Source organism: Stegostoma tigrinum, chromosome 6 (genome assembly GCF_030684315.1).
Source record: "Stegostoma tigrinum isolate sSteTig4 chromosome 6, sSteTig4.hap1, whole genome shotgun sequence".
Taxonomy (NCBI): Eukaryota; Metazoa; Chordata; class Chondrichthyes; order Orectolobiformes; family Stegostomatidae; genus Stegostoma; species Stegostoma tigrinum.
Window position 1 is genome coordinate 78744592 of NC_081359.1, and position 15539 is coordinate 78760130.

The window sequence follows — 15539 nt, forward strand, 5'->3', positions numbered from 1 at the left end:
AGGATCTTGGAGTTGGAAGGGAAAGATCCAGTTGTGGTGGTCCACATAGGTATCAATTGCATAGATCGAAAGAGGAAAGAAGTTCTAGTGAGAGAATTTGAGCAGATAGGGGCTAAATTAGAAAGTAGAACTAAAAGGATAATAATCTCTAATTGGCACAGGGTCAACAAGATTAATGAGGTAAACATATGATTTAAAGATTGGTGTGAGAAAAACTGATTCGAATTCATGGAACATTGGCATCAGTAGTGGAGAAGGAAGGGTTTCACTGAATAATGCTGAGACGAGAATCCTGGCTAATGGAATAACCAGAGCTGTGGATAGGGCTTTAAACTACATCGTTGGAGAGTGGATTCAGTTCCATAGAAAATTATAAAATGAAAGGTGAAGGAGAAGGTAGGATTGCTGGTTAGTGATGGGATTGACTGCTACCAGAGAAAATAAGAAAGGAACAGAACTTTGAATGTCATACTGTATTAAGGAGCCATAAAGGGATAGAGAAACCTGATAATAGAACAAACTTAAAGGCTTTGTATGTTAATGCACGAAGCATTTGGAATAAGTTAGATAAATTGATGGCACAAATCGAGGTAAATCGTGGTCTAAAAGTGGGCAGCTCAGAAAGATTATTAAAGTTTCCAGAGCAAGTAATAGGACAGAGGATTTGGAAATGGTCAGGAATCTAACCTCATGTACAGCAGAGAAGATGACAACTATGAGAATGGGGTGGTCAATGCAGGACTGAGAATATTGTACTTAAACGCATGTAGTATATGAAATAAGGTAAATGAGCTTGTAACACAGGTTGAAATTGGTAGGTGTTATATTGTGGGCATCATGGAGACATTGCTGCAAGGGGATCAGAACTGTGAATTGAAAATCCAAAATACACACCCTATCGAAAGGACAGGCAGATGGGCAGACCGGGCAGGTTGCCTTGTTAGTAAGAAGTGAAATTAAATCGATAGCAAGAAGCAATATTGGGTTAGAAGGCCTAGAATCAATGTAGGAAGAGTTGAATAACTACAACAGGAAAAAAAAGCCTTAATGGGAGCTATGTACACACCTCCTAGCAGTAATCATGATGTGGGGCAGAAAGTAAATCAGGAGATAGAAAAGGTATGTAAGGAAGACACTATTACAATAATCATGGGATACTTCAATTTGCAGGTGGGCAGGCAAAAGTCAGGCTATAATAGATCCCAAGAAAAGGAACCTGTGGAATGTCTACAAGATGGATTTTTGGAGCAGCTTGTTGTAGAGCCCACTAGGGGAATAGGCAATTCTGGATTTGGTGATGTGCAATAAGACAGACTTGATTGGGGAGCTCAAGGTGAAAGATACCCTAAGAGGCAGAAACCACAACATGATAGAGGTCACCCCGCAATTTGACAGAAAGAAGTTGGAATCCGATGTATTACAATTGAGTAAACGTAATGACAAAGACATGGGGAGGAGCTGGTCATAGTTGTTTGGAAGGGAAGACAGTGGAGCAGCACAGCAGGAGTTTCTGGGATAATTCAGGAGGCACAGCAGAAATTCATCCCAAGGAAGAAGCAGCATATTAAGGGGAGGATGAGGGAAATATGGATGACAACGGAAGTTTGAGACTGAACAAAACAAAAGAGAAAGCATACAATATGGTGAAGATCAGTGGGAAGCCAGAGGACTGGGTATCCTTTGAATACCAGCAGAGGACAACTAACAAAGCAATATGCAGGGAAGAGATAAATATGGGGGTAGGCTACGAGTGACATAAGAGAAGATTGCAAGAGTTTTACTTAAATAGATAAAATGTAAGAGAGTGACAAGGATGAGTCATTGGACAATTGGAAACTGAGGCTAGAAATGTAGTAATGTGGAACAAAAAAAAACAAAGGAACTGAAAGGTACTTTGTATTAGTCTTCACAGTGGAATACACTAATTACAAACCAGAACTTCAAGACTCAGGGGGCAAAGGTGAGTGTAGTGGACATCACGAAGGTGGTGTCGGGGAAGCTGAGAGGTCTGAAGGTTGATAAATCACCTTGACCAGATGGACTACGCCCTAGCGTTCTGAAGGAGATAACTGAGAAGATTGTGGAGGCATAGGTGGTGATCTTTCAAAGAGTCAGGGAGGGTCCGAGAGCACTGGAAAATGGCTAATGTAACACCCCTGATTAGGAAGGGAGGGAGGCAGAAGACAGGAAATTATAGGCTGGTTAGCCTGACGTCAATCATTGACATGATTTTAGAGTCCATTATTAAGGATGAGCTTGTGGAGTACTTGGAAGTGCAAGGTAATATTGAGTGGAGTCAAGACTTCATCAAGGGGAGGTCATGCCTGACAAATCCGTTAGAATTCTTTGAGGAAGTAATGAGCAAGGAGAGCCAGTGAATGTGATGTATCTGGAATTCCAGAAGGCCTCTGACAAGGGAAAAACATAAGCGCCTGCTAAATAATCAGACCCTGTGGTGTTAAAGGTAAGGTAGTGGCATGGATTGAAGATTGGCTAACAGCAGGAGGCAAAAAGTGGGGATAAAGGGATTTTTTTCAGGATGGCAGCCAGTGACTATTGTGAGTTCTACAGGAGTGAGTATCAGGACCACGAAATTCAATGTTATACAATAACAATCTAGAAGATAGAACTGAAGGCCCTGTTGTTAAGTTTGCAGATAATACAAAGATAGACTAAGATAAGTTGTGTTAAGGAAGTTGGGGGGCTGCAAAAGGAATGGACAGGTTAGGAGAGTGGGCAAAGAAATGAGAGATGGAATACAATGTGGGAAAGTGTGAGATTATGTACTTTAGTCAGGAGGGCATTTTCGAAAATTGATTATTTTCTAAACGGAGTGAGCTATTTAGGACTGAGATGAGAAGAAGTGTCTTCATGCAGGGAGTGGTGAGCCTATGTAATTTTCTGCCGCAGAAGCAGTTGAGCCCAAAACACTGAATTTTTTTCAAGAAGGAGTTAAATATAATTCTTAGGCTAAGTGGATTATAGAGTACAGGGAGAAAATGGATACAGCGTACTGAGATGGATGATCAGCCATGATGCTATCGAATGGCAGAGCAGGTTCAGATGGCTGAATGGCCTTCTCCTGTTCCTGTTTCGATGCTTTGATTTTTTTTGGCCTACTGGGTCCCCTTTGTCTCCCCTCCTAGTTATATTCTCAAAAAGCCAATAAATTTGTCAAACATGATTTCTTTTTCATCAAATCATGCTGACTTAAGAGAATCATTGGGTGGAATTTTCCCATTTACAATTGAAGTATTTTGTTTGAGTGAAATTCATGGCGTTCAGTCTGCTATAACTCACAGCGACCTTTTCTCCCACAATCTTCTTCTCTTTACTGAACCAATCACGCAGCAAGGCTATATAGCACCCTCTGGTGGAACAGTGTGGCAGCAGTGGCAGAAGTGCTTGTCCCTGCCAGGAACTTCCGCCATTCACACTACTGGCTCCTTACTTAAAACCCAGGGTCATGTCACTTCAGACTCTGCAAACCAGAAAGTGCCCGTCACACTGTGCTGCTGGACCATTGTGGACAGGGACTTTGAGTTGCTGGTGATCAAGTTGGGTGAGCAAAGGGCCATTCTTTTTCAGCTGACAGCCAGAGGATGCCACGTTACTAGACAAAGACAGCCTGGCCTCGGTACCAAACTGAGACAGGCCTGTGCCCTGGGTGAAGCAGGATGTGCAGCCATACAGGAGAGTGATGATCTGTTGTAAACCACAAGGGTAAATGTCGCCATCTTCTGTCTGCTACCTCACAGGGGCAGCACCCACTCTATCTCTCAGACTGTAAACATCTCACCACCTAGAATGCTAACTATTGCATGCAACACATCCATTCAGTCAATGGGTCTCACCCAACTCATCCTCCAAAGAACTAACTCTTCCTGCATGTATGCTTACTATTCACTCACTGGGGATGAAATAGAATCCCTAAAGTGTGGAAGCAGGCCATTCTGCCCATCGTGTCCACATCAACCCTCTAAAGAGCATCACCCCCTATGACCCTGCATTTCTCAGGGCTAGCCACTTAGTCTGAAATCCCTGGACACTATGGACAATTTAGAATGGCCAATCCACCTAACCTTACATCTTTGTACTGTGGGAGGAAACAGGAGCACCCAGAGAAAACCTACATAGACACAGAGAAAATGTGCAAATTCCACATAGAAAACCGCCTGAGCATGGAATCAAACCTGGTTCCCTGGCATTGTGAAGCAGCAGTGCTAACCACTGAACCACCATGTTGCCTGACTAATCACTTCCATTTTCTCATCGTCAAAAATATTGATCCGTAACTGGGCCAAGAGGATATTAGACTTCTTACTCCTTATGAAGGAAAAAGTGCTTCAGTTAGCCAGAAAAGAGCATGACCAATCATGTGGGGACAGCGAGGCCTTAATGGACAATGAATGTAGCAAATTTCATTGATCTTTGCTGGACAATTTCCCATTAACACCAGTGCTAAATTCTTAATCTGCACAAGCCCTCATTTCTTTTGCAAAACTAGTTCTGTCTGTTATCTTAAATAGGCACTAACAGCATCCAGGAATTTCAGCAAGGAAGAAGTCATTGCCAGAGACCCTCAGCTCCCCCTATGAGGAGAAAGCCACTTAACCTTCAGAGGAAGCAGCAGTGAGGCTTTCATCTGCACCCTCCACCATTCAAAGTCTGTCACCTTGATAGATAATTATATCTAAATTATACTTGGGACCACAATGCTGACATGGCTCCATTGCTGGCCATGTAAGAAACTCCCTATGTCACTGATCTTCTGAACGTTTGGACACCAGGTACCTGCTCAAACGCAAGCAGCATACAATCTAATGGTTCCAGTCATTCATCATTCTGTCAAAATGTGCAGATAGGCACAGGAACAGAAAACAGGTTTGTCAGAGGCTGTTGGTAAGCTGCGTCAAAGGTTAAAGAAGTCAACCAAACTGAGTACCAACCTGGGTATGGGTCTGGCTCTCTCCATGGACAGGTTGGCAATCACCATGGAAACCCAGGTCAAGCACACTTCTACATATAAGACAATGTCCCTGTATAATACACTTCAATGTACAGATCTGGCAGCTGAAAAGCATTGTCTTCCAGTGCCAGCCCTGGACTGTTTTTGGGAAATGCTAATATGACAAGGAAGACACAAAATAATGCACTTGATTGCTTCAGGCTGGGATTTGCAGTGTGCATTCTCAAACAGTGTGCCTGTGGACTGCAAATCAAATTCAGATAGGGTGGCATTTCTGAACCAGCGAAGGCACAACTACTGCAATTGCCCCTTGCAAGGCCTCCAATTACAAATATTTTACTCTACAGTTATGGCGAACAGAATAACTTCTGTACCCACATTGCCCAAATCGCATGTCATGTCAGACATTTTGTGTAGTTCAGGCACAGCAAGAACTGCAGGTGCTGGAGCCAGAATCATAACAGTGTGGAGCTGGAGGAACACAGCAGGTCAAGCAGCATCAGAGGAGCAGGAGAATTGATATTTCAGGTCAGGACCCTTCATCAGGACTGGGAAGGGGAAAGGGAGCTGGGAATAGAGAGAGGAAGGATGGCGCTGGGGGTAGGTAGGTGGGATGGTGATAAGTGGATGCAGGTGGGGGTTAGTAGGGATTAGTCAGTGAGGAAGAAGGTGGACAGGTTGTATCAGGTCAAAGAGGTGGGGATGAGAAGGAGGTTTGGACATGGGATGAGGCCGGGGTGGGGAGATTTTGAAACTGGTGAATTTTACATTCAGACCATTGGGCTGTAGGCTCCTGAAGCAGAATGTGAGGGGTTGTTCCTCCAGTTTGCATCTTCAACATTGTAGCTGTACCCATATCCACCAATTCCTCTGGAAATTCATTCCATACATAAACCACTCTCTGTGAAAAAAAGATGCTTCTCATGTCCTTTTTAAATATTTTACCTTTCACCTCAAACATATCCCCCAAGTCTTAAAATCTCCAGCCAGGGAAAAGCACCTGCTATTCACCTTGTCTATCCCCTCATGATTTTAAAAATCTCTTTTTGGATCACTCCTCAACCTTCTATGCCCACTGAAACAAATTTCAAATTATCCAGCCTCTCTCAATAACTTAAATGTTCCATTTCCAACAGCATCCTGGGAAATCTTTACAGAACCCTCTACAGCTTGTTAATATCCTTCCTGCCATAGTGCAACCAGACTGGACACCATACTCCGGAAAAGGCCTCTCCAACACACTGTACAACCTCAACATGGCATCCCAATTCCTATATTCAAAGGTCTGAACAATGAAGGCTTGTGCACTAAACACCTTCTTATCCACCCTGTCTGCATGTGACACAAACTTCAAAGAATTATGAACTTGAACCCCAGGTTTCTCTGTTCGATAATGCAAGATTCTCCCCCCATCTTCATTTTTTTCCTTTCATGTTGCTGACTTGTAGTTCCTATGACTTTTAGCTGCCCCCATTTTCATTCAGCCCTTCATATTACAGATAATGTATCCATTTAGCTCCCAGAGCCCATAATTTCAGAAAGTCACATGGACTGATGGCCACACACCTTCCCAACGTAGAGGTCTAAGTGGCCATGACCTGCTGGAGCACCCCTTGCTGGATCTCACACTTCTATCTAGAATTGTTCCACATCACTTTTACCACTGTCTCAGTGACCTAGGCCAACGAACATATGCTCAATTACCTGCCTTCCTCAGGAATCCACAGACCTCCCTCTAAAAAGCCCCCCAGGATTGTGGTCCAGTCCCCAGACTGACCTGGCAAGTCAGCCCTGAGGATAGACTTTGTGGAGCACAAAAAAATACAAATCACAGCTTGTACCTGAGCTGAGCACTAAGGACCCCATCAGCTGACAAAGCAATGTTAGTCACTGACAGCTTGTAAGTCAGTGTTGAGGTGAGTGAGTGAGTACTAAGAAGGTAATGCTAAGTAGTCAGAAGCTGGCCTCCAACTAAGCAAAATGAGTGAGCGCTAAGAGCAAGTTATGACCAATAACATGCATCATGTGCAAGTCTGAAATGGTGTGAGAGTTGCTCCAAAAGCAGGCATGATAATGTGGTGAGGCTAATGGTTTGCTAATGTCAACCTGCATAGTTGAAGTTATGGGACCATGGACCACATGGGTACTCTGTGCTGAAAACACAATTGCATGATGATCAGGAGAAGCAGTCAACGAGCGGCAACCACCATTAACTGCTCTGACTTTCATGTTGGGAATTTGCACCATCTAGTTTCTCAGGGAAGGAAAGTAGAATTAGAAATGGAATATAAATAATGCACATTGGAGTATTATTGAGGTGTAAGAATATGGAAATAAAGTATTTGCTGCTTAACAGCGAGATTCTGAAGATGTCATTTAAGGCTTAAGGGGAAAATTTCAAAATATTCCCTTGATGTCAAGATTCTGATATTTTTCATTCTCTCTGTATTTTCCAATTTCCTCATCATTGCTTATGTTATACCAGGAAGGTTAAAATTCCGTCCACCGCACGATAAAAATGCTTCGTTAAGACTTCTTTAATAAGATAGATTTTAGTATTTTCCAATGACTCATTTCAGGTTATTGACTTGAAGTTCACTGTTTTCACTTCCCCCTCTGTTCTCTAATAACATGTTATACTTTGCCAACTTCTATTCTCTTTTACTGTTCCAAAATCTGGGCAATTTGGAAAGTCATAGCCAGTGCATCTATTATTTCTTTTAGAATCTAAGAATGTAGGCTATCAGGTCTGAGGAATGTTGGATTTTATTCCTTTGAATTTCTCCAGGAGTTTATCTCTGCTAATGTTAAATACCTTAACTTCTTCATTCTTTACTGTATATAGATTCCCTTCGACTTCTGGTTTGCAACTTATGTGTTCTACTGTGAAGGCAACCCCAAAATACTTGTTCTATGTCTTTGCCATTTCCCCATTTCCCATAATCATACATCCTGTCTCTGCTGCTAAAGAGCCAACTTTAGTTTACTTTAGCTAATCTCTTCCTTTTTGAATACCTTTAAATAATCTGTTTTTATATTCCTGTTTAGTTTGTTCTGATTTTTTCCCCCTTTTATTAAATTTATGGTGGCCCTTTGTTGGCTTCTTAAAAACTCACGGTCCTCAATTTGCCACCATCCTTTGCAACATTCAGAAACAAACTTGAAACAATTATTCAGGATAGAAATAATAGTCTTATGGAAAAATATGAATTGATTGGGAAGAGTGAAAATGGATTTATTAAGGGAAATTACATTTGAAGTTTTTTGAAGAAGTAACAGAGGGATTATGAGGGGAAGGCTGTTCATGCAGTACACATGGACATCCAAAAGGCATTCGATACAATGCTATGCAACAGACTTTTAAGCTAAGTCACAGCTCATGGAATAAAAAGGGGCCACATGAACTGAATTCATAGTTGGCTGATGGATGGGAAACAATGAATATTGGTTAATGGTTATTTTTCAGCCCAGAATAAGGTTTTGTAGTAGTGTTCCTTAGGAGTCAGTATTGACACCTGTAATTTTCTTGATATGCATAAATTATTTAATTTGTGCAGGGATAATGATCTAAATTGTGCAGGGACAATTTCCAATGTTGTAACCAACACGAAATATGGGAGGATTATGAGCTATGAATAACTGAGGATCTTCAAAAGTATGTTGGCATGTTGGTAGAGTGGGAGGATAGGTGTGAGATGAAGAAATGCAGAGAAATTTGAGTTTTTGCAGTTTGGTACAAAGAACATAGAGAGACAGTGTAAAAAATAGGTACAATCCTAAAATGTGTACAGGAGCAGAGAGACCTGGGTACATATGTACATAAATAATTCATAGGTAGGACAGATAGATTGTGCTGATAATAAAGCATACATTATTCCAGGCTTCATGCATGGGTGCACAGAGTTGAATAACAGGGAGGTTATGATGAATTTAAAGAAGACACTGGTGATACTTCATCTGAGTGTTAAGTACAGCAGTGGACTTCACACTGTGGGGAGGTTGGAAATGCATTGGAGAAAGCACAGAAGAATTTTATGTCAATGGTTGGAGAGATGAGACATTTCAGTTTCACAAAAGTTTGGAAAAATTGGGACTGTTTTCCATGGACAGAAGAGAAGATTTGATCCAAGTTTTCAGTATCATGAGCTGTCTGGACAGAGTGGAATGGGAGAAGTGTTCCCACTTACAAATGAATCAAGAACAAGTGGGCGCAATAAAAAAAACAGCTGTGAGATAAGTAAAAATATTTTCCCAAAATGAGTCATTAGGGCCTGGAATTCACTCCTCAAAGGGCATTGGATCAATATTTTTCAGGAGACTTATAATGAATCACAGGATCACAGAAGTTTTCTTTTGACATTGTTGTTGTGATTAGATTGTGTCACTTTCAAAATAAATTTGGAATTCAATTATATCATGATAATCATTTCCTGCTGCATCTTTTACAATGAGATTTTTGAGGATCCAATCAAACAGAGGGAAACTAGATTAATATTGTTTAATTTCCTAGACTCCAATCAAATTCTAATCTGCAAGGAAAGGGCTCAAGGAGTTGATGTAATAAATTAGCAAGTATGGAGAATTGGTTAACAGACCGGAAGCAGAATGTAGACATCAACGAATCATAGGGTCATGGAGTCACACAGCACAGAAACAGACCCTTCGGTCCAACTAGTCCATGCTGACCAAATTTCCCAGACTAAAATTAGTCCCAATTACCTGTGACATTTTCAAATTGGCAGCCTGTGATTATTGGAGTTCCACAAGAATCATTGCTGGGGTCTCAGTTATTTACAATCTAGATTAATGACAGGATGAAGCGACTGAGAATAACTTATCCATGCTTGCAAGCAATATAAATCTAGTTGAAAATATTATCTGTGAGGAGGACTCAACAAGATTGCCAAAAAGATATGGATAGGTTAAATGGGTGAGCTATGAGCTGAAAATGGAAGAAGATGCGTTGGCTATAAAAATGGAAAACCAATTTTATTTTAAAAGACTGGAATTTTTAGGCTTTACTGTTCAGAAACACCTGGGTTTTATTGCAAAGGGAACATAAAATATTAGCAAACAAGTACAACAAGCAATAAGGAACACAAAGGGGACCTGAGAACCAGAAGTAGGAAGTCTTGCTACAATTGTGTAGGACTTTGGTGAGACCACACCTGAACTACTGTGTTCAGTTTTGCTCTTCATATTTAAGGAAGGATATAATTATATTAGATCTGCATTCAATGAGGTATAGTCAAGGTTGACCCGATTAGTTGGTGGGATGACAGACTTCTTCTTTTATGACAGGCAAAGTAAACTTAATGTATAATTTTGGGGATATAGAGCAATAAGAGATGATCAAATATACATGATTCTAAGAGGTTTTGGCAGTGTAGGCACAGATTGTGTCACCTGGCTGTGGAAAGTAGAACATAGGGGTGCCGCCTCAAGGAATGGGATCAATTTAGGGTTTACTCTAGATATTATAGGAAATCAAGGTATGTGGAAAGTATGGGCAGAAAAATGGAGTTAAGGCAGATGATCAACTATGATGATACTAAGTGGCAGAGGAGGCTCAAGTTGCCACATGGTTTATTTATGCTACTATTTCTTATGTTCTTGTATTCACCCATTTGTCCTCAGTAGCTCTGGTGGAAAAAAACACAGAAATCTGAGAAACATGACTGAGGTAACTACTGAAAGAGTTCTCCTCATCGTTTGTTGTAAATTATGCAGATGATCCTTGGGGGAGAAAAAAAACACAAAGAACATTTTCCACTAATTCTGCAAGCGTGCTTTGAGAAGATTTGTAGCTCAGGTTGAGGTTCTAGATGTGAGTTTGCTCGCTGAGCTGGAAGGCTCGTTTTTAGACGTTTCGTCACCATTCTAGTAACATCATCAGTGAGCCTCCAATGAAGCGCTAATTCTACAGTTCTTATGGGTTTAGGGCTTGCAGCTTACAGTTATAGTGGGGCCGTGTCTGGGTGGGATGCTCTTTGGAGGGTTGGTGCAGACTTGATGGGCCAAATAGCCTCTATCTACACTGTAGGAATTCTATCTTCCAATGATTAGTTCGAGTGGCATTATATTTCATGATATCTTACTGAAACAAATTGTTAAATCAAGCAAATACATCACAGTGCATCCACTATGCGGTTGATAAATTATTTCTTTTTGCAATTGGAGCTTCATTGATCACATAATTCTGAGATATTTTTGACACGGAGGTTGTTTCCCCTGGCTGTGGAACCTAGAATACCAGTTCCATATAGCTAGAATGTGATCAATTATTTAGGACTAAGATGAGGATAAATTTCTTAACTGGAGGGTTGTGAATCTTTCAAATTTTCTACTCCAATGTTCACTGCTTTGTATGGATATATTTTAGATCTCTCAGGAAATCAAAGCATGTGGAAACTGCAGTTAAGGCAGAAGAACAATTATGATGACACTAAATGGCTGAGCACTTTCGAACCATTACTAACGTAATTCCAATAAATTGATGAGCCAAGTAGCTAAGAAACAATGGGCAAAGACCATCAGTTGAGTTCAAGTAGATGGATTACAAATGGGCTAACATCTCATCCAATATATCCATGAGCTACATTACAGGTTGGAAGATATGTCTGCATGTGTTTTTGTGGTCCTGGTTTAGTTTTGAGGAATTACTCCATGTAAATAGAATCCCTGCAGTGTGGAAGCAGGCTATTTGGCCCAATGAGTCCACATGGACCCGCCAAAGAGCAAACCTACCCCTGCATTTCTCACTATCAGCAATTTAGCATGACCAATCCACCTAACCTGCACATCTTTGGACTGTGGGAGGAAACCTACACAAACACGGGGGGAGAACGTACAAACTCCACACAGTTGCCCAAGGGTGGAATTGGACTCAGGTCCTTTGCACTGTGAGGCAGCAGTGCTTACCACTGTGCCACCATGCTGCCTCAAAGGCCAGGTATTTCCCTATTTGGAGGGAGGAAACATAGGATAGAATTTTCCCAGCCCCTGAGTGATATGGGCAAAGGTGAGCTATTTGGGACAATACAGTAACAATGGAAAAATGAGATCCTCAACTCTGAGGGAAAAAAAAATCTGATGTCCACAAATGGTTTCAACGTATCAATGAAAATCTCACTAGTGAGTGGCAAAAGACGTATTTGCACACATTAGCATATCATTATTACCTAATCTTGCCTCATTTATATGCATGTTGCTATTTTGCCACACAGAGGAGAAACAAGATGGCACCAATTTTGAACGGGAATGTCAGAGCAGTTATCTATTGATTCCAGCTCACCGGCATTTTCTCTGGGCTGCCACCTTGGTCTACATTCTCCAGTATCTCAGGGCACACTTCACGGGCAGTGACCACCTCCATCCTCCTTCCACAGAGTTGACGTTGCCCAAGCAATAATATTGACCATATCCTGGACTCATCCAGAATACAGTTCACCATTTCAATGCTGTAGTTTGGAGTGCACTGACACTTCACATTACAATGCTGCTGCCAGGATACTTTGCACACAGAAAAAGGCATATGTTTCATATTTTGGAATAGGATGCATCTTTGGTCGCTTAGCTTGCTTTCTTAGTGCTCATTCATTTTGCACCTGTTTGGATGTTCGCAGCATCTCTGTCTCACCCTGTCATGCCTTTTTGTGCATTGCAACTTCATTCAGTACTTACAGCCTCGCAGTAGTTCTGACTTGCCTTGCCTTTTAGTGTGGACCAAAAATGCCGAGTAGCTTGATTGTTTGCAATGAACAGTCAAGTTGGAGAACATGTTGCTCTATGGCACTGTGCAATGTCAATATTATTCCTACACCAGGTCTCAGCAGCTTATGTGACAAACATACTAAACGTACTTCAACCAAGTGGCCATATCTCAAAGTATAATGGGACTAATTCTCATTTAAGTCAAATGGGACTATTGTTAGGATGTGAAGAAAATACAGGAGGCCCACAGTTTTTTGGCCTTGATTGAATGTCCTCCTGACAAACGAGGCACAGTGCAGCCAGTAAATGAGGATGTCCTAGTGCAACAGAACTGTCATCTCCTGGAACATTCCAGGTGTAGGGTACTATAGACTTTATACAGGTAGCAATGGCAGTGGTATACCATTATGTGTCAGACCTTATTAATAAAGAAAGGAATCCAATTACTCAATGTCCAATGTATCTGTGATCAGTGCAACCACATCTTAGAAACCGACACTAAGTAACATGGAAGCATTCATTGTTCCGAGAAACTTCATAACTCCCTACTACACTACGAGGGCTGGATGTCTTACAAGGATGACTGCTGCAAGACAAAGCGTACCCTCTGCAACCATGGCTGATGACCATAAGACCATAAGACATAGGAATGGAAGTAAGGCCATTCGGCCCATCAAGTCCACTCCGCCATTTCAATCATGGCTGATGGGCATTTCAACACCAGTTCCCTGCACTCTCCCCATAGCCCTTGATTCCTTTTGAGATCAAGAATTTGTCGATCTCTGCCTTGAAGGCATCCAACATCCCGGCCTCCACTGCACTCTGCGGCAATGAATTCCACAAGCCCACCACTCTCCGGCTGAAGAAACGTCGTCTCATTTCAGTTTTAAATTTATCCCCTCTAATTTTAAGGCTGTGCCCACGGGTCCTAGTCTTCCCGCCTAACGGAAACAACTTCCTAGCGTCCACCCCTTCTGAACCATACATTATCTTTTAAGTTTCTATTAGATCTCCCCTCAACCTTCTAAACTCTAGTGAGTACAATCCCAAGATCCTTGGCCGTTCATCATATGTTAACCCTACCATTCCAGAGATCATCCATGTGAATCTCCGCTGGACACGTTCCAGGGCTAGTATGTCCTTCTTGAGGTGTGGGGCCCAAAATTGGACATAGTATTCTAAATGGGGCCTAACTAGAGCCTTATAAAGCCTCAGAAGCACATCGCTGCTTTTATATTCCAACCCTCTTGAGATAAATGACAACATTACATTCGCTTTCTTAATCACGGACTCTACCTGCAAGTTAACCTGTAGAGAATCCCGGACCAACACCCCCAGATCCCTTTGCACTTCTGATTTGCGAATTTTCTCACCGTTTAGAAAATAGTCCATGCCTGTATTCTTTTTTCCAAAGTGCAAAGCCTCACATTTACTCACATTGAATTTCATCAGCCATTTCCTGGACCACTTTCCTAGACTGTCTAAATCTTTCTGCAGCTTCCCCCACCTCCTCAGTACTACCTGCCTGTCCACCTATCTTTGTATCATTGGCAAACTTCGCCAGAATGCCCCCGGTCCCTTCATCCAGATCATTAACATATAAGGTGAACAGCTGTGGCCCCAACACTGAACCCTGCGGGACACAACTCGTCACCGGTTGCCATTCCGAAAAAGAGTCTGTTATCCCAACTCTCTGCCTTCTGTCAGACAGCCAATCCTCAATCCAAGCCAGTAGCTCACCTCGAACACCATGGGCCCTCACCTTGCTCAGCAGCCCCCCATGAGGCACTGTATCAAAGGCATTTTGGAATTCTAGATAGATAACATCTACTGGGTTTCCCTGGTCTAACATACTTGTTACCTCTTCAAAGAATTCTAACAGGTTTGTCAGGCATGACCTCCCCTTACTAAAACCATGCTGACTTGTTTTAATCTGACCCTGCACTTCCAGGAATTTAGAAATCTCATCCTTGACAATGGATTCTAGAATTTTACCAACTACCGAGGTTAGGCTAATCGGCCTATAATTTTCCATCTTTTGCCTTGGTCCTTTCTTAAACAAGGGAGTGACAACAGCAATTTTCCAATCATCTGGGACTTTCTCTGACTCCAGTGACTTTTGAAAGATCACGACCAAAGCCTCCGCTATTTCCTCAGCCACCTCCCTCAGAACTCTAGGATGTAGCCCAACAGGGCCAGGAGATTTATCAATTTTTAGACCCTTTAGCTTTTCTAGCACTTTCTGTTTTGTAATGCCTACCGCACTCAACTCTGCCCCCTGGCTCTCCCTAATTGTCGGCACACTACTCATGTCTTCCACTGTGAAGACTGATGCAAAGTACTTATTAAGTTCTTCAGCTATTTCCTAATCTCCCATCACTAGCCTTCCAGCATCAATTTGGAGCGGCCCAATATCTACTTTTGCCTCTCGTTTGTTTCTTATGTATTGAAAGAAACTTTTACTGTCATTTCTAATATTACTAGCTAGCCTACCTTCATATGTGATCTTCTCCTTCCTTGCTGCTCTCTTTGTTATCCTCTGTTTGTTTTTGTAACCTTCCCAATCTTATGATTTCCCAGTGCTCTTGGCCACTTTATAGGCTGTCTCTTTTTCTTTGATATATTTCCTGACTTCCTTTGTCAGCCATGGCTGTCTAATCCCACCCCGGATAATCTTTCTTTTCTTGACTGCATCATATCAACCCCTGACTGAGGACTAAAATACACTCAATACAATATTATCTTCCATTGGGATCATTGAAGATCATTTGATAGATTTGTTCAAGAAGCAACTCCAATGTTTGTGCAGTCTGGGATTCCTTCCAGCGTGCTACAGAAAAACTGTGCTGTATAATCC

The 15539-nt window shown here is 41.8% G+C and overlaps 1 protein-coding gene across 5 annotated transcripts in view; it reads right to left on the minus strand.

Moving 5' to 3' along the window:
• flt3 (fms related receptor tyrosine kinase 3) overlaps positions 1–15539 on the minus strand; it is a 126188-nt gene that overhangs the window by 48617 nt on the left and 62032 nt on the right. The window lies entirely within an intron of this gene.